The following is a 22,803-nucleotide window of genomic DNA, read 5'->3' on the forward strand; positions in this document are numbered from 1 at the left end:
TAGTCACAGCAGAAGCCGATCAGCTTGTGCTGACCAATGGATGACCACCAGCACACGCTGACTGGCAAGGAGAGAGACAGGACACAGCTCTGCCTTTGTAAACAAGGTAGAGCTGCGTCCTGTCAACAGCGATGTGCTAGATTTTGTTTCCCTGCGAAGCAAGGAATAAAATCCAGCAGATTACCTAGTTAAAGCACCACATAGTAAACACAAACACACTGGTTAGGCCCTAGATATTTATCTCTTCCAAGCCAATGTCATTAATACAGTGACAGTGTATATTTTTAGCACCGAGTACTGTATTGGTGTCACTGGTTCCCACAAAGTGTCAGATTGTCTGCCGCAATATCGCAGTGATCGTCGCCATTACTAGTATTAATAAATAAAAAGTCCATTATATATACCATAGTTTGTAGATGCTATAAATTTTGCACAAACCAATTAATATATGTGTATTGGGATTTTTTTATTTTACCAAAAATATATAGCAGAGTACATATTGGCCTAATTTTTTGAAGAAATTAGATTTTAACTATTTTTATTGGATATGTTTTATAGCAGAAAACAATTTTTTCAAAATTTTGGTCTATTTTTTATCCATAGCTCAAAAAACAAAAGAAAACAGTAGATAATCAAATACAACCAAAAGAAAGCTCTATTTATAGGGTAAACATTACATAAATTTAATTTATGTACAGTGTTGCATGACCGCACAATTATCCATTAAAAAAGACAGTGCCGTATAGCAAAACAATGGCTTGGTCAGGAAGGAGGGGGGGGGGGATAAATCTTCTGGAGGTCAAGTGGTAATAGTGAACCATGAATTGGTAGCCCTAGAATTTTTGCTCTTGCTATGGTGTGCAAGGCAATGCCTAATATCAACCTTTTTTCAGTCAAGGCATCCTTAAATTCTGCACAGTCTTGATGCACCCATTCTAAAATGTAAAAAAAAAATGTAACATAGTTTTACAGAATGCAGCAACATACACACTTGTAGGACACCCAACATTTGAGGGGATTTATTCTTACAAAGCAGATACACCATTGCACACTGGTACTGACTAGTATTCCAGTGTTTCTCTTCTCTCAGTTTCTCTCTCTCTCCCTCAGCTAATGTGACCCCAGTGCTTATGGAGAGGGGCAAACAGGAATGCTGTGCAGGTGTCCAACATCCTCCTTATCAATTGATGTAATTGGTGGTTAGGATGCCGTGGGCTAGAAGGTTGTAATGGTGCACAATGAAAACCTGTGGCTTTGTGTAACTAAGACAGGCTTCATCCAACCGCTGGCTTGCATACAGTTTTTAGGCAATTTCCAAAGCACCCCTGAAGACACTCTGGTTGAACGTGCTCACTTGCTGTCATATATGTAATAATGTAGGGGTGATGAGCTTTAAAAAACATTTTTAGGATGTTACTTAATTTATTTGATTCAGCTTTAGTTTGTAAAATAGGGGTCTACATACAGTTGTGTTCAAAATAATAGCAGTGTGTTAAAAAAAGTGAATAAAGCTCAAAATCCTTCTAATAGCTTTTATTTCCATACACACAAATGCATTGGGAACACTACACATTCTATTCCAAATCAACACATGAAGACAAATATATCAAATTTGTGTTGTTCCTCTAAAAAAAATTGAAGAAAAGTGAATATTAGACTGTTCAAAAAAAAAATAGCAGTGTTTGTATTCTTCTTTACAAACTCAAACATTCACTATATAAACTGAAAAATGTTTGAAGATTTTGCTTTCCTTTGAATCACTTAATGAATATTTACTTGTATAAGCGCTGTTTCTGAGAACTGCTGTACATCTGTGTTGCATGGAGTCAACCAACTTCTGGCACCTGTGGACAGGTATTCCTCTGGTGTGCTGCCAACCCTTCTTCCTTTGCATTACCTGTGGTGGCGAGCCAGGGTCTGCTCCTGTCTTGCAAACACAAATGCTCCTGCGCTTGGGGATGGACTTGATGCAGGCTACAACCACATTAAGAATGTCCTGGAACATGCACACCTTGCTTCCAAATATACTGAATGAGGAAAGAACAAAGAGAGGGTGCACAGGCCTAGTGCATTACCATAAAAAATGTTTAATAAGAAATAAAATAGGTGTTGTACTCACAAACGAGAATAAAGTCAAGGGACATCCTAAAAGAACAGCTGGGTCAACACTGCGCTGAGTAACAGTCCGCAATGGAGAATGTAGACATCCAATAGGCTGACGCATTTCGAGGACTTGCCTCTTCCTCAGTCCCTAGCAATGGCAAAATAGCCTACTCTAGACAGGAGACTACATGCAGGATTACATGGATATCCTCTAACTCAAAGTCCCCTTGATACAAGCCCTGTTCTTTAGATTCTCCATGCATTGCACATCTTTTGAGAGCCTTCAGGCCAGGCATTAGAAGGAACAACAAACAGCCTTTACTGAAATTGTACAAAACATACAGGAACAATTCTTCCACAGCAGCTTCACATACTTTCCTCTACAGAGTTCTCTAAGTGCCTCATAAAGTGACTGTATCTTAGGCTGATGGTAAGTCCATAAAAGCAATCCCTTGCAGGCAAGTCCAGTTAGGGAATAAATACACCCAGACAGTGACAGTCACTTAGAGTCAATGATTTGGTGACAATCCACAAAGGCAACAAAGTCCATGATTGGCAGCCACAAGTCCATGAGGGTCTCCAGGTTCCAGACCCCATTGGGGCCCCCCGACTGGGCTCCCATCACCCCCAAAAGGGTATGACCACTACATTTTTTATAGTACTTCTCCAGTCAGAGCTCTCAGGGCCTTTCAGTGAGCCTTTTTATGTGCATCAAAAAACTGGAGGGAAAATCTAGCCAATCACTTCCTTAGATTGACACATCTACATTGTAACAGTTCAGAAACAGCAAAGTAAACCCAGATAGCTGCAGAACATGGGTGAGTGGAGCAGAAAAATGTGAACCCTTGTAGGCACCTGCCTACAGACGAAGGGCAGTAAATACAGTAAAGACAGTAAGGTGGTTGAGCTGCAGCTTCCCTGTCAGGTTTTTTTTTGCCATCTTTGTAGCATTGAGGAGATTTTCCTTCACTTCCTGTCTCATAGCCTAACAGGAATTGAAAGGAAATCCCTTCTAAGTGGGAGAATCCCTGGTTTTCAGCGGGGTCACTAGAACTGTGACATTTTCTTTCATTTTCAGTTTTTAACGCTAAGCTTTACAGAGAGAGAGGATGGATCTCCCTAATGGGGCTAAAGATGGCAATAACATTTTGACAGGTGTTCTAATCTCTCTCTACATTGTCAAAAACGAACCGCTTGTGGAGCTCCCCATGTAGATATACTGCGGCAGGGTGGCCGCTCTGCGCTGCATCACGTACATATTCGCGATCCAGCATTTCCAGGTAGGGGATGTGCACGCACGCCTGCGGCCCCTTCTATGCTGTCATTCGGCACAGCTCATATCGGTCAGCAGGTCCCGGCCAACGATTTATAGTTCGGGCCTGCTGACTGGCTTTGCGAATGGCAGTACAGAGTCCTGTGTTTACTAACAACACGGCTCTGTACAAGGAGCTGAGATGTAGCTAGTTTTTTTTTCCCTGCAAAGCAGGCAAATAAAACAGTCACATCTCTTAGTAAAAACACCACACATTACACACAATACACTTGTTAGGCACACAGTTAACCATTTTTATTTCCCCTAGACATTAACCCCTTCCAAGCCAGTGTCAATAATACAGTGACTGTGTATAGTATATCACTGATCACTGTATTAGTGTCACTGGAGATGTCAGTGTCAGTTAGTTCCCACTCAGTGTCAGTTAGTGTTAGATTGCCTTCCACAGTATAACAGCCCCACTATAAGCAGGGGCGTATTGACCGCAAAGCCAACAAGGCATTTGCCTTGGGCGGCATTTTTCAGGAGGGTGGCACCACCTCCCGGATGAAGGTAAAGGACACACGTGGCAGCCGGCAGGAGACTAAGAATCGATGTGCTCCCGCTGGTTCTGCAGGATGCTGGTCAGTTGCCGCAGGTAGGGGAGTCATATTCTAGCTGCAGCTTTATCTCTGGGATCTCATCTGGATCTCTGGGATAAATGGTCATTCCCCAGCATGTTCAGTATACAATTGTCTCCGGGCTGCTCTTGGATGAGCAGGTCCTGCATGAGGTATGTTACCAGATCGGTAACACAGATTCCTTGCTTGGCCACAATGTTGTGCTCGTAGCTGAAAGTGCGGAAGGCCTGCTGTGCCTGCACACAGGTGAGGAGGGTCAGGAAGGCATGGATGAAGCGGGAGACCGTCAGAGGTTCTCTGTAACTGCCGGGCCTATTGCCCTGTACATGGCTGCGATGTCCCAGCACAGTGAGGAGAATGACAGAACTCCAATATTGGTTTCGGACATGGAGCAAGGAGCTGGAGGTGGGATCAGGGCACAGCACTGCAAAATTCTGGAGAGACGAATGCCAGGAAGATGAAAGAAAAAAATGTTGGACATATAAAGAAGTAAAAAGGCAGATTGTAATAAGCAAAAAGTGAAAGAGCAAAACAGAATAAAGATTAAAATGAAGAGGAAGTGATGAAGGAGAGAAATTGTGGGAATAGTTCAACATTGTATGACAGCCCAGTTATTTGTCACTTTAGAACAGATCTTCTTAGCATTTTATCCTGGAGAAACATTTCAACTACTTTTCAGGCCTCTGGAAGCCCCTGTTCAAAATTGTATCTACATCTCATGATACACTAGCATTTCAATAAGTCCCCATCCATGTCATTGTCATGCTAGATATGATCTGATCCCCCACATATTACTCCTTTAAAGTGTATTTTGCAATCAATCCCCACTATATCTAGCACCCTCCTAGTTAGTTGCTAGGATTTATATAGTTAGGTTAAGCATACCTATGTTTCTCGGCCTAACAGAGAGACTGTTGGGAAAATGTAATTGGGCTCTCTGCTTAACAGAGTGCTCTGATGGATTAGTCAGGTCTGCTCATGATGCTTCGGTGCTGTTGAGTTCTGCCCACCTTCAGGAAGCTATGAGAGCCTTGCAGAACATAGGTACAGACTAGGCAAATTAACAGTATGAACATGGATACTGCCCTGGCCAATTGCAGGGGAGGGTGGCCCCATTGCATGCTGGGAGTGGCATTTATGTTCTGGGAGCACATGGGCTCTGGGTCATTCTCGGGAGAGGATTGAACAAGCCAGGCTGGAAGCAGGTTGCCTTACCTGGCACTTGCTGCCATGCGGCCTCAGGTGGGTTGACCTGAGGGCCTGAAGTTAGAGAGAATGACTCTGGTCCTACAGTACGCTGACTGAGGGAACATGTCTGCTAAAGATCTGTCTGGTATCACTGGAGAGATAGTTGCTTGGAAGAGTGGAAGGAGGCAACCATTCTGTCCATGGACTTGTGACTGAGAGATCTCGGGGACTCTTGGTGCTTGATAGCATGGGTCTGAGAAAAAGGAAACACTGGCTAGTGTTCTGAAGAGCTTGTCCAATGACTACTACTGCTAAAGGGACTTAGCTCACTCCTGAAACTACCTGTTGCTACGCTTTAAAGAGAAGTCTGCTATCTGTTTTCAGTCAGGACTTCAATAGTGCTCAACTAAGAGATCAGCTAGATGTCCTCAGTGTGAATAGTTCTAATTTTGCCGGTGTCATAAACACAGCCTTGAGAACCCGAAGGGAAAATCTACTTCAGTACAAAGAGAAAAAAACAAACAACCGTGTACCTCTAGTAACTACATACAACCCGGCACTAGAGGGAATAAGAAAATCAAAGATTTACAACCCATCATAACAGAGGATGGAACTCTGAAAGAAATATTCCAGCAACCCCCAATACTGGCTTTCAGACAACCCCTCAACCTCAGAAATAAACTAATCAGTAGGAAACTTCCTTCTGATTATGATGCCACAAATAATGGAAGCACACCCTGCAATAGAAAACGCTGCAAGCTGTGCAACCAAATCAATCCATCAAAAAGTGTCAGACACTCAAAAGGGATCTTCAGTATTTCCGGATCATACAGCTGCACCTCCAGTAATGTTGTGTACCTTATCCAGTGCAGAAAATGCAGCAAAGGATCTTATGTTGGTGAAACAGGACAGAAGTTGCAAACACGGATGAATTTGCACAGACATACCATCAAGGAACATAAAGAAGATGACCTCTGCACACCTGTAGGACACCATTTCTCACAACCAGGCCACAATATGGAAGACCTCAATATTTTAGTTCTGAAAGGAAAATTTAAATCCATCCAGGAAAGAAAAACATTTGAACTAAGAATGATAATTCTATTTGACACAAAAGATAACAGTCTTAATTTGGACATGGGATTCCTCAACCATTATCCGACAGTTTTATGACTATATATTAGCTAAAGCTTGACCCCCTCTGTGTGAGTGTAGTATTCCCCCCACCCCTTCCCCCTCGCTTTTGATGTATCTTATCTGTAGCCCTTTTTTTTTTTTTTTTTTATTTTCTCAATCCCTTCTAACATTCTGCTTAAACTTTGTGATTTGTATAGTACTGCTTGGACTTTGAAGAAGGGGACATACCCCGAAAGCTTGTCCTCAAAATTGTATGTTAGTGCAAATAAAAAAAGTATCACGGACAGTACTCAATTGTTTCTAAGCATGACTGAAATTGTTACTGGGCACAGTGGCTCCAGTTCAGTAGCACTCCACAAAACAGGGATCACCATCAAAAACAGGCGAAGGACCCAGGGTTGAGAATCCAGATACTGCAAATGGGGTAGAGCTGGATGAAAGTGGATGAATCTGGCAGCAGCTTTCATGATAGACTGAAGTGGGGATAACCTATGTAAATGTAGGCCAACAAGAAAGGGAGCTGCAACAGTGGGAGGTGAGGGATAATTTGTAGTTAGCTTGATGGATTGATAGTTGTGGTATTTACCTTGATGGAAAAGTCAGTGGGGGGAGGGAGGGGGCTGGAGGAAATATTGTGACCCCGGTTTTTGAGAGACTGAGTTGAGGAAGTGGTGTGACATCCATACCAATACTGTATGTCAGTTATTAAATTAGCAATGCAAGTAGACTAAAGGGGTGAACTTAGATGAGGAGAGGTAGGTTTGGGCATGGTCAGCCTAGGATGGTGTTGGAAGCTATGCAAGGTTGTCTACTAACCCAGGGAGGAGAAGAGAAGTGGTCTGAGGACAGAGCCTTGGAGCATCCCTACAGAAAAAGGAAGAAGATTTAAGGGGATAAAGTTTTAAGTGATGCTGAAGCTGTGCTGAGATACGTGGGAGGAGAACCAGGAAAGAGCACAGTCTTGGAAGGAATACAGTTTTTTGAGGGGGAGCAGGTGGTCATCTGAATCAAAGGTGGCGGAAAGGTCTAGCAGTATGATTATTGAGTAGTGGTCTTTGGTTTTTTTTGTTTACAAACGATTTTTTTGAATATAAGTAGACTGTAAAACAACAGCACACTTTCAAGTGTTATTTTCAACGAAAACAAGGCACTTTTGAAATGTACAATACAGAAAAGTATATTAACATAAGAAAGAGAGAAAAAAAAAAAAAAAAGGAAAAGAGTAAATTACGAGTGCATGAAATACGTGAACAATAAGATAAGCTAAGAGATACATCCGTCAACAGTACATGTCAGGCAACTTTTACTGAGAATATTGTTAAACATGCAATAAGTGTCTACAATCTCTCCATGACTCCCATTTTTTATCATATAAGTGCATCTTATCCAGTAGGGTATAATGAATGCGGTCCATGAGCATTATAGTATCAATTCTGTGTAAAACGGAGTCCAAGGGTACAGCATTGGACCTCCAGTGTAAGGCAATAGACCATAAGGTGGCAATACATAATGTATGTATCAATCTCAGATTGGCATCAGAGACCCCTGGGATATTGGCCCCCAATAAACAGGTCTGTATGGACAATCGTATCGGGGTACCCGACAGTGAGGTAGCCACCTCAGATATCTTACACCAAATCAAAGATATGGTCGGGCAATCCCAGAATATATGAACCAAAGTACCTGTGAGGCCACAGCCCCGGAAACATAAAGGGGACGTTTGTGGGAACAATACATGTAGTCTTGATGGGGTGTAATACCATCTGGTTAAAACCTTAAGGGCTGTCTCACGAACCGAAAGAGATCTAGAACTCTTGCATATATTATCCACCATGGAATCCCAATCCTCCTCTGAAAAAGTGATACCACAATCCTCCTCCCATTTTTGTCGATAAGAGGGGGGTGTATGAAAAAGGCAGATCAAAAATTGGTGATAAAGATCTGAGATAAGACCCCTACCCCTAGGAGAGTCACGGCTGATACGTTCAAAAAAAGAAATCGGGGAAGATGGCATAAGGCCAAAGTGTGAATTAAAAAAATGTCTAATCTGTCGGTAGCGAAGGTACTCGCGAAGAGGAACATCAAACAACACACGTAGCATATCAAAGGTAATATAAGATCCTCCTCTTTGAAAATCCGATAATCTGATAAAGGATCGATCATACCACCAACGAAACTGTTGAGGGGAAGAAAAAGCTACAACAAAAGTGGGGTCACCAAAAAATGAAACACCTGGGGGGGTAAGAGAGATTAGATTCAATTTAGATTTGTATTTGGACCAGAGAGTCAGCGAATGAGTCACTATGGAGTTATGAAAAGTAAGCGATCGGGGGGAAATTTTAGACCATAGAATTCCCGGTAAATAAAATGGGCGTATTGATTGAGACTCAAACTTGATCCATGGGATTTGAGAATTAATAGTAGCCCATTGTGATAATTGCGCAAAACGAGCAGAGAGGTAATATAGCCAAAAGTTGGGGAGGCCAAGACCTCCCGTCCGTTGTGAGCGGTACAAAATGGATGAAGCAAAATGTGGATGCTTATTTCCCCAAATAAAATTATTAACAGTCCGCTGAAAGTGATCCAAAAACGTTTTTGAAACTGGAACTGGCAGTGATCTAAAAAGATAAAGCAGTTTGGGCAAAATATTCATTTTAACCGCCGTGACTCTACCCAGAAAGGAAATATGATAACCATGCCAAATCTTCAATAGAGTAGAGAGACGTGATACACATGATGGATAATTAGCAGTAAACATATCCGAGTATCTAGGGGTGAGATTAATCCCCAGATAGGAGATCCTGTCCTTGACCCAACGAAATGGGAAAGAGCTACGGAGAGATGCACTTAGGGAGTCAGGAACATTAACCGGCATAATCACCGATTTGGTAAAATTAACGGTGAGACCTGACACTAAGGCAAAATCGTTCAATACAGCACATAAATTAGGCAATGAAGTCAATGGGTTAGTAAGAAAAAGCATAACATCATCGGCATACATGCTCATTTTAAAATGTGAAACTAATAATGAGTAACCAGAAATATCCGAATGTGATCTGATCGCCAATGCCAAAGGTTCCAACACCAGCGCAAATAGAAGGGGTGAAAGAGGACAACCCTGACGGGTGCCTCTACCCAATGTAAAAAAGTCAGAGTTACAACCAGGAAGCCTTATTCTTGATTTAGGAGAGTCGTATAGGGCGTGCACGCCTGCCAAAAACCCGTCACTAAAGCCCATTTTCCCTAGCAGGGAGAATAAATATGGCCAAAGAACACTGTCAGAGGCCTTGTTTATATCTAAACTCATCAACAGAACCTCTTTGGAATGTAAATTAGCATCTTGAATAACATTTAGAGTGAGGCGAATGTTATCAGTAATAAATCTGTCGGGAATAAAACCCGACTGGTCTGGAGAAACCAAAGAGGAGATGATAGGAGATTGGTCTATAGTTTTGTGGCAAACAGTGGTCTTTCTGCGGTTTAGGTATTAGGGACATATTAGCCAATAGCATCTCCTCAGGAACCTACCCCCCTGCAAAACATCATTGAATAAAGTTATCAAATAGGGAGCCAGCGTGGGGGCAAAATGCTTATAATAACTAGCGGTAAATCCATCTGGACCCGGTGCAGTAGAGCGTTTTAGCGCACTAATCGCACAAGTTATTTCCTCCAAAGTGCAGGGGGCATTAAGGGAGGCAATCTGAGAAGGTGTAAGAGCAGGGAGGGATATAGAATCCAGCCATGAGTCTGATGGAGGAACAGAATCTGACTGCGGGGAAGCTAGTAGATTAGAATAAAAGTTTTCAAAAATACCTAAGACTTCCTGAGGTAGAGATGAGATAGTACACGAATTAGTGCGTAGTTTATACACATGTGGGGGGCGCAGAGAGTGGTTCAATTTCCTTGCAAACATGGTAGATGCTGAGTTGCTATGTAATAGGAACGAGGCCTTCGACCAGCGGAGGGCCTTTTCAATCTTTTGAGAAAGCAGGGCATTCAGTTCTAAGCGTTTTTGTGACAATAACTGTTTATTGAGGAGAGATGGATTAGCAACATGACTTCTATAGTGTGCTTCTAATTCTCGGGTAAGAAGTAGTACTTGCTGCCAATGTTTTCTATTTCTGGATGAAGCCATGGAGATAAGTCGGCCTCGTAGGACCGCCTTATGGGCTACCCATAGTGTGGCCGAGGATATATCAGGGGTTGAATTAGATTGAAAATATTCCCGGATAGATGTAACCACCTCTTGACGAGAGTCAATATCAGTTAGCATAGAGTCATTAAGTCTCCAAGAGAAGGGAGTAGGTGCCAATCCTATAAATGTGATAGATAAAGCCAAGATATTGTGATCCGACCAGGGGCTCAAGTGAATACAAGCTGTCTTAGAATTAGCTAGTAAAATCGGGGTACAATAGATATAGTCTAATCTGGCATAAGAGTCATGTGGGTGAGAATAAAATGTGTAATCCCTGGCTCCCATGTTGTGCGCTCTCCAGGTATCCACCAACTGGAGGGCATCTAGTTTCTTGGTAAGGGATTTTGGGAAAGCTTGGGAAGAGTGTGAGGAGGAGCTACGATCCAAAAGAGGGTTTGCCACTAGATTAAAATCACCACCCACCAATAGATAAGGGGATAAAAACCTATCCAGAGCACCAAAAAATTTAGAAAAGAAGGAAGATTGTGCCGAGTTCGGTGCATAAAGATTAGCAACCGTAAGTTCTCGACCGGAAAGGGTGCCTTTAAGAATGATAAACCTACTGTCCGGATCACGATACACATGTTGAACCTCAAAGGGGAATGAGTTATGTAGAAAGATGGCTACTCCCCTACTCTTGGAGGAATGTAGGGTATAATACCCCTGCCTATAGGATTTATGAAAATATGTTGGGTGTTTTGCGGCTGCAAAATGTGTTTCCTGTAATAATATAATTTTAGCTCCTAGACGCTTATATTGAAGAAAGGCTGTTTTGCGCTTATTTGGCGAATTGAAACCCTGGACATTATGCGAGATACATTGAAATACCATAGTAAACAAAGTTTGACACTATCAGCGTAAAAATACACACTGGAGAGATATCTCCTAAAATTATTTGGCTAGACATGATGACCCATAGGTCCACATCAGACAGATCTACCTGCAGCAGTACCAGCCTAGGGGACCCCCAGACCCCAACATGGGGGTCGTGACGTCCACAGACCGGCACAATACCAACGTCATACACTAAAGTTTTGTGAAGAGAATGAGCAAAAAACAATAGAAACGAAGCTTTAATAGCTCCGACAGTTGAGAGGGTAACTAAAGAACATGGATCAGGCAGGAAATTTACCATACCCGATAAAACAAAAAATTCAGACATTAACGGGCCAAATGGGCCCAGACCCTGTCTCCGTAAAACATGGAAAACGGAGCCGTCACCCCTCAATCGGGCGGCAACACCTCCGGCCATGTCAGGAGGCAGGGTGGGGAAACGTGTCCAAGAGTTGTGAGACCATGGTTTAATGGGCGTAATTAAGAGGGCCCGCAGACCCTTGTAAAACTTAACTCGTCCAGCTATTAATACAAGGCACACATAGTTCGCAGAACCACAAAGATATCAGAGCAGCGACCACAAAAATGCATATCCTGACAGTGTAAGAGATAAAGAGCAAAACCCCTGTGTCCCAGTTCCTGTCAAAGTCATAATATACAATAGGCAGGACCAAGGACCGTCAAAACAATGGGTATCAGGCATGTGAAAATGGTCCTGTCAGCCCGATGCTTGTCTGATTCTCCTTCTATCCCTTCGTGGAGATGGAGTATGCCAAATGGGAGAAACACGAGGGGTGGAGGGTGGACGCCCAGGCGATGGGGCATCCGCCAGGCCCAATTTGGCCAAAATTTCCCTACCTTCAAGAAGGGATGTGGCTATATATGTGCTCCCATTATGTGGAACTATCAGCTTAAAAGGGAAGCCCCACTTGTAGCGGATACGAGCTGAAAACAGGGCAGTGGTAACTTCCTTCATTTTTCTACGTTTCTCCAACGTGGCCGGGGAAACATCTGGAAAGATTTGTAGAACCGAGCCATCGAAGGAGATTGTTGGGGTATTACGAGCAGCTCTAAGTATGTCTTCTTTGGTCAGGAAATCCTTCATACACAGGACAATATCCCTAGGCGGCTTGTCATTAGGAGGTTTAGGGCGCAGGGCTCTATGGATGCGGTCACAGGCAAAAGACCCAGGGTCGCGATCCGGAAGGAGTGACTTGAATAACTTGGTTGTGGTTAATGAGAGGTCAGATATAGACTCCGGAATTCCCCTGATTCACAAATTATTCCTGCGGTTGCGATTATCTAGGTCCTCTACCTGCGCCTGCAATTGTAAAAAAGCCGTTTGTAGATGGTCATGCTCTCTGGAAAGTTCACCATAGACTAAGCTAAGTTCATCGTGTTTGGTTTCTAAGCGGTCGGTCCTGGAGCCCAATGTGGCTATTTCCTGAGAGAGAACATTAGTGCTTTTATGCAATTCTGATTGGAATTTGGTGGCCAACTTGGTGTACATAGATTCCAGACAAGACTCCAGATCCCCCTTTGTGAGTTGCTGTGTATTTTCACTGACAAGGGCTAAGGAAGGAGCTATGGTATCCTGCGTGGGATCGGACAGGGATGCTCGTTCTGTAGTGACTGGAGACATGCTGCAAAGCTCTTGTGCCTTAAGTAGGTATGTCGTGAGGGACTTTTGAGCTTGTCCCTTTTTTTTCTTGGTGGACAGCATACAGTGAGTCTCCTGGGGGTGATCAGCTGAAAATTTGATAAGAAATGGAGAAAATAACCCCAGGAGACCTATAACGCCCAAAATAGATTAAAGGTTATAGTTACATGAATGCTGTCGGGGTCATCCGCGAAGACGTTATATTGTAAAAATATTTAGCAGACCGTGAAAAGGCAGAGAGGACACAGGCCGCAGTAACCACTTTATATCTTGCAGGAGCAGGGTCACAGCACCAGGTCCCACCCCAGGGCCTGAGAGGGATGCAGAGCGTGGAGCAGAGGGCCTCCAATATCAAGCACAGGGCCCTCCAGGGCAAATCCAAAAAAACACCCCTCGGAGCAGTATCAGGGCTCCAGTAGGCCACGGAGCCCGACAGGGGCCGCTGCAACGGAGGCAGATGGCGTCTGGGGCCGCAGCTGTGAAACCCAGTCCCCAAATCACAATGGGGGGACCTGAGGACTGTCAGCCCGTCCCCCCTTACTCACTGTGACCGGATGAGAGGAAGGCCCCGTCAGATGGTGCAGGCCACAGCTGCCCGCCGCAGTGGGGAGTGGCAACACTGAGCGGCGACCCTCTCACAGATCCAGCTGATGCAGAGGGCGCCTCGGATGTCCCTGGACGATCCCCCACCACCCGGATGGCAGCGGGTGTGGATGTGAGGCGCCGGAGCCCCGGCCCACGCGGCCGCACCAGGCCGCAGATATCCGCCGCCACGGAGGGCAGAAATATTACCCGGAGCCCCTCTCCCAGGTCTAGGAGATGTCCCCAGGGATCTCCGCTGCCTCTCCGTGATCCGCTGCTGCACGGATGACAGCGGATTGAAAACTTTGGCGCCGGAGCTCAGGATTATGCGGCCGCTTCGGTCGCCATCTTGGACACGCCCCCCGTGGTCTTTGGTATTTGCAGTTACGTAAGTCGAATGAGTTGTAGCATGGCAGTTTCAATTTAAGGGTTTCAATTTCAACTTTAACTTTAAGGGGTATAAAATCGTATGTGTTTAGAAAGGTAAGGAGGTGATGATTGCATTAATAGGGTGAGGGACAGGAAAGCAGACCATGAAAGAGATGGCAAGATGGAGAAATACAGGTACATTTGCAGACTGGAGTGAAGCAATGTTGTTTGCGGGTAATTTCTTGGTTGTGTCTTAGTTAAGTGGTATGTTAAAAGTGCCCCTTTAGATTGGTGGCCAGTGGACTGGACTATTAAACTGCTGGTTATTAGGAAGAATGCCTGTTATTTTGGTTTTTAGTAAGTAGAATGCCCCTTTCCCCCTACAGACATCTACAAAGATCATTGGTGTCAGTTGTTCCCTGAGCATTCAATGCATTTAATACTGCACAAGGTACAGAATGAGACCACCCAAAAATGCATGAGAACACAGCCAGGAACTATGGCAGATAGATCTTTCTAGTGACTCCAGCTTAGCAGGTTACCCTATTAATTAATTAATTAATTAATCACTTTTGGATGGACTACCCCTTTACTGTTACATAGTCAGGGGGTTTCTTAACAACACAGTGAGAGATTCAGACTTACCAGTGCAACAGACCCTCTATGTAATACAGCAACAAGGTAAGTTTTATGGATGAGTTATCATTTAAAGTATTACTAAACCCACAACAGTAAAGTCAGTCTGTATATGCAGTAAAGCATGCTTGTTATACTCACTGTGAAATATAAGGGGTTAATCATCCACAAAAAGCTGTTTGATCCTGCCTTCTCTGGTCCTCCCCTACTTCTACTGTCCCCAATCCATCTGCTGATAGAAAAGAGCCTTGGGAGCAAGCTGCACATGCTCAGTTTGGTATGAATTGCTAAAGAGTTTTTCTTTTTTCTTGGGAAAGTGCATGTGATCAGCACAGGCCCAATCAGCACTATCCAGACAGAGGGTCAGAAGTCCTGCAGGTTCATAGGACAATCGGAGAAGAATGAAAACTCCCCCTACAAGCTTTAATCAGTGCTCTGTTGAACACTGACAGAAATCACACGACTGCTATATACTGCTGATGAAAAAAAGTATTTATCCATTTATATTTACTAAAATAATTGCATTTCCATGTGCTGTGTACTGTGGGAGACCAGATATAGTGAATGCAGGGTCCTGGGAGACCAGATATAGTGAATGCAGGGTTCGGGGTTTAGTAACACTTTAAGTCATAAGCTCTATAGTTAGACGGTAACTGCTATGAGTCAGTGGTCTCACCCTACCATCAATGTATGACACAATCTGCTTAAGTGAGTAAAAAGAAGCAATCTAATTTCTTCTACATGCAATACCCCAAATTAGCCAGGGACTGTGGGAAGCAGGACCACATTTAATTAATTGGTTTAATAAGATGTTTTAGGTAAATGTCATGTTTTTTTTTATGTCAGCACAACCAACTGGGACTAAATAAATAATTGAGGGTGATGTCATAACTGCCAGAATTTCTACAATATTTTAGAGTACTCTCTGTGATACTTTTTTTATTTGCACTAAAATACAATTTTCAGGACAATTTTTCAGGGTGTATCTCCTTCTTCAAGGTCCCAGCTGTACTAATACACAAAGTTTTAGCAGAATGTTACAATAAGTCAATCTCTGAATGAAAACAAAAAAACAACAAACAAATGTACACATCAATGGTAATTGAACTGGCATAGTGATATAAGACAGAGAAAGAGCTATAGACAAGGGGGGTTGGGGATTTGAGACAGACACAGAGGGGGTCGTAACCCTGTTGGATAGTGATTTCGAAAACCCAGGTCTAGATTTAGGTTATTATCTATTGTGTCAAATAGAACTATCACTCTTAGTTCAAAATGTTTCCTTTCTTGAATAGGTTTGAAATTCCCTTTAACCACTTCAAGTCCGGACACTTTCACCCCCTTCCAGTCCAGGCCAATTTTCAGCTTTCAGTGTTGTCACACTTTGAATGACAATTGCGCGGTCATGCAACACTGTACCCATATTAATTTTTTAGCATTTTTTTGAGACAGATAAAACTTTATTTTGGTGGGATTTTTATTTTTTTTGCTATATAAATGAAAAAGTCCAAACATTTTGAAAAAAAAGGGGTTTTTCTTATAAAATTTTGCAAATAAATAATCGTTCTTCATAAATCTTGGCCAAAATTTATTCAGCTATCTTTTTAGTAAAAAAAAAACAACCCCAAATTAGTTTATAACCAAAAATTATAATAATTCCATTTTTTTTTTTTAATTTTTACTTTATTTATTTATATTATTATTACACAGGATTTCTATAGCGCCAACAGTTTGCTCAGCGCTTTACAATATAAAGGGAGACAATACAGCAACAATACAGTTCAATACAAGAGGGATTTGAGGGCCTTGCTTATTATTATTTATGGTTTTTTTTTTAACATACTGTCACCCTAGCAGTACAGTGAACCATAGTGACATTGTACTACTTGTGGGGGGTGATGAAGATTTTTTTTTTTTTCACTGATTGCTTTTACACCCATAAAGTCTGTAAAAGCAATAATTTCTTCTTCTCTGTGGCTGCATTCTTGCAGCCATTGAGAAATACTTTGAGAGCTGTGATTGGTCACAGCTTGTCACATGGTCCAAGGCTGTTGTGAATAGCCTTGTACCATGTGACCTCTGTGATCATTCACAGATTTCACTAGTAGTAAGCAATAATGTCAGGACGTGACATCTTGCTTACTACTATCCATGTGATCACTGATTGGCCAATCAGTGATCATATAATCGGGAACTCACACAGAGGTCCTGTACAGCGATTGGTGTTCTGCTGTGTCCAGAGGACACAGCGGGCACTGGATCGCGGTTCCACGCACTCCCAGGGAGTGCGCACAGGCAGTGAATGCGGAGGCCATTTATAAACAGCCACCCGCTCCTGCACTGCTCCCCTCTGGCTGTTCATGTACATGGGCCAGATGGGAAGTGGATAAGAACTAAGACATTGAGATCTTCCATAGTGTGGTCCATTTGTGAGAAATGATGTCCTACAGGTGTGCAGAAATCATCTTCCTTATGCTCCTTGATGATGAGCCTGTGAAAATTCATCCTTGTTTGTAACTTCTGTCCTGTTTTGCCAACATACGATCTTGTGCTACATTTATTGCAGTGGATAAGGTACACAACATTACTGGAGGTAATCCCGGTGATATTAAGGCTCGGTTCACACATATATGGTGCAGTATTATCGCATGTGATTCGCACAGAAACCGCACCGCATTCCTGTGTAAATCACATGCGAATTGTGTGTGGTGAAATTAAAGCCATACATTTTGTGATTCTGATGTGGTGTGGAATTCGCACAGAAAACGCTGCAAATTCCGCACCACATCAGTGTGAACCCAGGCTAAGGGTCCCTTTTGTGTGTGTGACACTTTTTGATGGGTTGCTTTGGTTGCACAGTTTGCATTGTTTTTTATTGCAAGGTTTCCAGGGTTCCATTATATATGACTTCATGGTCAGACTGAAATTACCTACAAAATCCCTGGCCAATATAGCAGCGGCGAGTCCATTTACATTTTAACTTCCAGCTGTTGGCTTTTACATAGAAGTGTTTTGGATGATTGTAAATCACTTCTAAATTCTACTGGAGCCATTCTCCCTATAAAGTGTGTCTCAGGTTCATCTGTCCCTCCTGGGTGCCCGGGACCTCCTTGGCAGGTGGAGATTGACAAGAGATTTGCTGATCTCTTCATACGTGGTACAGTTGTGTTCAAAATAATAGCAGTCAGACATCACTAACCTGATCAATCACTGTTTTTGGTAGAAATAATATTTCTACATGGCAAATAATTTACTAGCAGGTGTAGTAGAGTAATAGAAATCCAGCAGACCCAACAGTCATGACATGCATGCTGCTGATTCTGTGTAATTGAATCACTAATTGAAAGGGGCATGTTCAAAATAATAGCAATGTGGAGTTCTGTTAGTGAGGTCATTCATTCTTTGAAAAACAGGTGGCAATTATTGCCCTTATTTAAGGAAGGAAGGCAGCAAATGTTGTACATGCTGGTTACAGTGCATTTCTCTCTGAAATTCTGAGGAAAATGGGTCAATCCAGACATTGTTCAGAAGAAAAAAAAGTTGATTGGAGAGGGGAAAACATATAAAGAAGTGCAGAAAATGATCGGCTGCTCAGCTAAAATGATCGCAAATGCTTTAAAATGGCAACAAAAACCTGAAAGACGTGGAAGAAAGCGAAAAACTACCATTCGAATGGATAGAAGAATAGCCAAAATGGCAAGGACTCAGCCAACAATCAGCTCCAGGATGATCAAAGAAGGTCTAAAGTTACCTGTGAGTACTGTTACAATTAGAAGACGCCTATGTGAAGCCAAGCTATCTGCAAGAAGCCCCCGCAAAGTCCCACTGTTGAAAAAAAGACGTGCTGAAGAGGTTACAATTTGCCAAAGAGCACACTGACTGGCCTAAAGAGAAATGGCGCAACATTTTGTGGACTGATGAAAGTAAGATTGTTCTTTTTGGGTCTAGTGGCCGGAGACAGTTTGTCAGACGACCCCCAAACACTGAATTCAAGCCACAGTACACTGTGAAGACAGTGAAGCATGGTTGCGCAAGCATCATGATATGGGGATGTTTCTCATAGTACGGTGTTGGGCCTATTTATCGCATACCAGGGATCATGGATCAGTTTGAATACATCAGAATACTTGAAGAGGTCATGCTGCCTTATGCTGAAGAGGAAATGCCCTTGAAATGGGTGTTCCAACAAGACAACGACCCCAAACACACCAGTAAACGTGCAACATCTTGGTTCCAGACCAACAAGATTGATGTTATGGAGTGGCCAGCCCAATCCCCGGATCTTAATCCAATAGAGAACTTGTGGGTGACATCAAAAATGCAGTTTCTGAGGCAAAACCAAGAAATAGAGAAGAACTGTGGAATGTAGCCCAATCATCCTGGGCTGGAATACCTGTTCACAGGTGCCAGAAGTTGGTTGACTCCATGCAACACAGATGTACAGCAGTTCTCAGAAACAGTGCGACTACAACTAAATATTCATTAAGTGATTCAAAGGAAAGCAAAATCTTCAAACATTTTTCAGTTTATATAGTGAATGTTTGAGTTTGTAAAGAAGAATACAAACACTGCTATTTTTTTGAACAGTCTAATATTCACTTTTATTCATTTTTTAGAGGAACAACACAAATTTGATATATTTTTCTTCATGTATTGATTTGGAATAGAAAGTGTAGTGTTCCCAATGCATTTGTGTGTATGGAAATAAAAGCTATTAGAAGGATTTTGAGCTTTATTCACTTTTTTCAACACATTGCTATTATTTTGAACACTACTGTATGTATCCCCACCACAGTGGTGCACCCCCATGTGTTTTTCTGCAAAGACCTTTGAGTCGTTGCTTCTACAGCGTATTACTAATTATGGCCAAGCCATAATGTCTTTCTTTTTTAATTTTTGGTTTTAGGTTGTTTTTTTGTACTGTCTAATATTGAGGTGATGCAGTCTTAACTCATGACTTATATTGCTATTTTGCTAATAAAAGCTCATTTTGATTAAATTTACTGAATATCACATTGTCCTTATGTAACCACTTTTCTTTTGTGAATTCTTTGTTCACATTGTTTTTTTGTGGTAAATACACCTCTGACTAGATTAGAGTGAAGTGAAAATAGGTTCTTTAGGTCAAAACAAAAATAGGTATTTTTTATAGTTATAGTTAGCCCTATTTTCCACTTTAAGAATCCAAACTCTTTATTGAATAATGTTATTAGTGATCCCTTAAATCTCATCCCATCATGGTCACAAAACTAGCAGTATATGGATTGAATTTATGATGTCAGAGATTGTCAAGAGGACACAGTTTCTTCTATAAATGTTCCCATGTTCTTCCAGCTCTGAACATTCTGTAGTGATTCTGTAAATAACTTGATTATTACCATATTGACAAAGATGTTCTATAGGAGCACCAATCAAACGTATTGTGCACATTGCACAAATGAAGTCATGACCAAAAAAACAGCAAAGTCTATAGTACATTGATTGTATACCATGTGCTTAGTTTCACATAAATGTAGCCTGCTGCATCTGTATGTTGTTTATCATAAATGAATGTTACATCTCGTAATTTGAACTCATTACCTTGTTTACATTTGTTGTGCTCAGGGAAAAACATGTGAAATGTATTTACTTGTGCTGAGCCCTGATTGAACAGAACATAAAAAAACAGTTATAAAATAGAAAATCCATAGGTTGTCAATTTTCTGTTAAGAGTTTGATTGAATAAACTTCATTTACATGGACTGGAAGACAAACATGACCAGTTTCTGTCTATTTGGCAGCCCTGGCCCGATTACCAAAAAGTCTCTAGATTTACAACATGACTAGCCATTTATAATTGGTATTCCTACCATCTCCTTTCTTGGTCTGTCCTGAAGCATACCCGTGTACAGATTCCCCCACAGCGAGAATCCCCTCTTCTTTTACCTTTCTTCTTTTACTTTACCTCCCTTGGTATCTTTTCACTAGTTCGTTGGTTCCCTCTTCCCTATAACTCACCAGAGGACCTTCCCTCTTCTTTGTCTTCTGGAGTTGTAACCTCAGTGGTCACTCACCTTTACCAACACACCTGCCCAGGTCTGATGTTTACAGTCAAACACCCAATCAGCATGCTTTTAAGACTACCTTCCTTCTTACTCGCACTTTTTCTGATCAAAGGGTTGGGCGGGTTTGCCTGACTATTAAGAAGCTGTACATCAATCAATCTAAGCTATAAGACATAATATAGATGACCTTATCGTTATTCTTATGAACCACAATGGCAACCTTTTTATCAAGCTATTATTATTTGAAACCCCTGCACAAGTCCATGTTGTTGTCCCACTTCAAACATATTGTATCCATTGACATTCCGTATCTGCCACCCCTCTCTGCCAATCCCTCCACTGGCTTCCCATTGCCCAACGGATAAAATTCAAAACATTAACAATAACATATAAAGCCATTTATAACTCTGCCCCAAATTACATCACCAATTTTGTCTCCAAATATCACCCAAACCGTTCTCTCCGCTCCTCGCAAGACCTCCTACTCTCTAGCTCCCTTGTCTCCTCCTCCCATGCTCGTCTCCAGGACTTCTCCAGAGCTTCCCCCATCCTCTGGAATTCTCTACCCCAATTTATCAGACTATCACCTACTCTGCTCACTTTTAGGCGATCCCTGAAAACCTATCTCTTCAGGGAAGCCTATCCTGCCCTCAGCTAATAATGGAATCTTCTACTCTTCCAACCTGTCCATCCTCCACAGTTACTACCTTTTGTACCAATATCCCCTCCCTCCTAGATTGTAAGCTCCAAGGAGCAGGGCCCTCCTATCCCTCTTGTATTGAACTGTATTGTTGCTGTATTGTCTCCATTATATTGTAAAGTGCTGAGCAAACTGTTGGTGCTATATAAATCCTGTATAATAATAATAATATTAATAATAATAATAATAATAATGTTTATGTTTATAGCACTTTTGTATAATTCACTTTGATGTGCCAATAAACCTCTTTTGGTACCAGAATAAACATCATGAAGTAAAAGTACAACTACAAGTTGGCCTAAATGACGCATCTGATTCTTTCCAAATTAGCAGAGGAGACACAACATAGGATAAGACACCACAACACAAAACTTGAGCAGCCAGAATCTAGAGCTGCTGTGCATGGCAACCAATCGGCTTCTATCTTTCATTTTAAAAGCTTAACTGAACAAGCTGAAGACAGAAACTGAATGGCTGGCATGCACAGATTCTCCACATTCTGTCTGCTCCAGTTTTGATATATCCTTCACAGGAGCATAATATTACCTCTTAGTATGAAGTGCAGGGTGCAAACACAATTGCCATCCATAAAGGCACATTTAATTTCTTGTGTGCAAGAGGTCTCCAATAAATGTGTTTTAAACGAATCTGTGGACACACTGTGGACATTCAACTATGTACATATCTTTTAAAACATATGTAAAGCCAATGCCAAAAAAAATAGTAAATTGCAGCTTACCAGTCTTAAAATGTAGTGACTACATTAGTTTTCGTTTTAGGTTAAAAACATTTTCAGCAAGTGCAGAAAATAGCTGTTGATTTTGTCAAAACAGGATGGCATTTGATGATGACACTTCTGGTGAGCCAGAATGTAAGAACAAACAATAACATCTGTAAAGTACTAATCCCCCCGCACCTCATAAATGGAGCCAAAGAAATGGAAGACTCGTTTCAAGTCCAGCCTGGATGACAACCATAGATTCCTCCATAAATACAGTGGAGGAATACAGTGGAGAAATGAGTGTAGCCACCCAGGGACAGGAAGTGTGTTACTCATTTGCAGCTACCACATCCAAGGACTAGTAAGCTTCAATATATTACATTTTTGTTTATTTGTTTAGATATACTTTAACAGCAAATGACCTTTAAGCCCCTTTCACACGGGCATTCTGTTTTTTTCATCAGTTCAGGTACGTTTTTTCCAAGAAAAAAATGGATCAGTTCACATCTGTTTTTCATTAGTTTACATCTGTTTTTAATCCATTTATCATCAGTTTACATCGTTTTTCGTCCATTTACATCCATTTTTATCTGTTTTTCAGGTGGGTTAACTGTATTTACCCGTAGACTTCTATTATGTTTTCAGAAAGCGCACCAAAATTTCTGCATGCAGTGTGAAACCACCCTAAGCAATGTTGAAAAAAGACATAGATCCATCTAGTTCTACCAAGAGAAAAATAAA

The sequence above is a fragment of the Staurois parvus genome, unplaced genomic scaffold (genome assembly GCF_062004578.1).
Source record: "Staurois parvus isolate SC_StPar_1 unplaced genomic scaffold, SC_StPar_1.0 ptg000445l, whole genome shotgun sequence".
In the NCBI taxonomy this organism is placed as follows: domain Eukaryota; kingdom Metazoa; phylum Chordata; class Amphibia; order Anura; family Ranidae; genus Staurois; species Staurois parvus.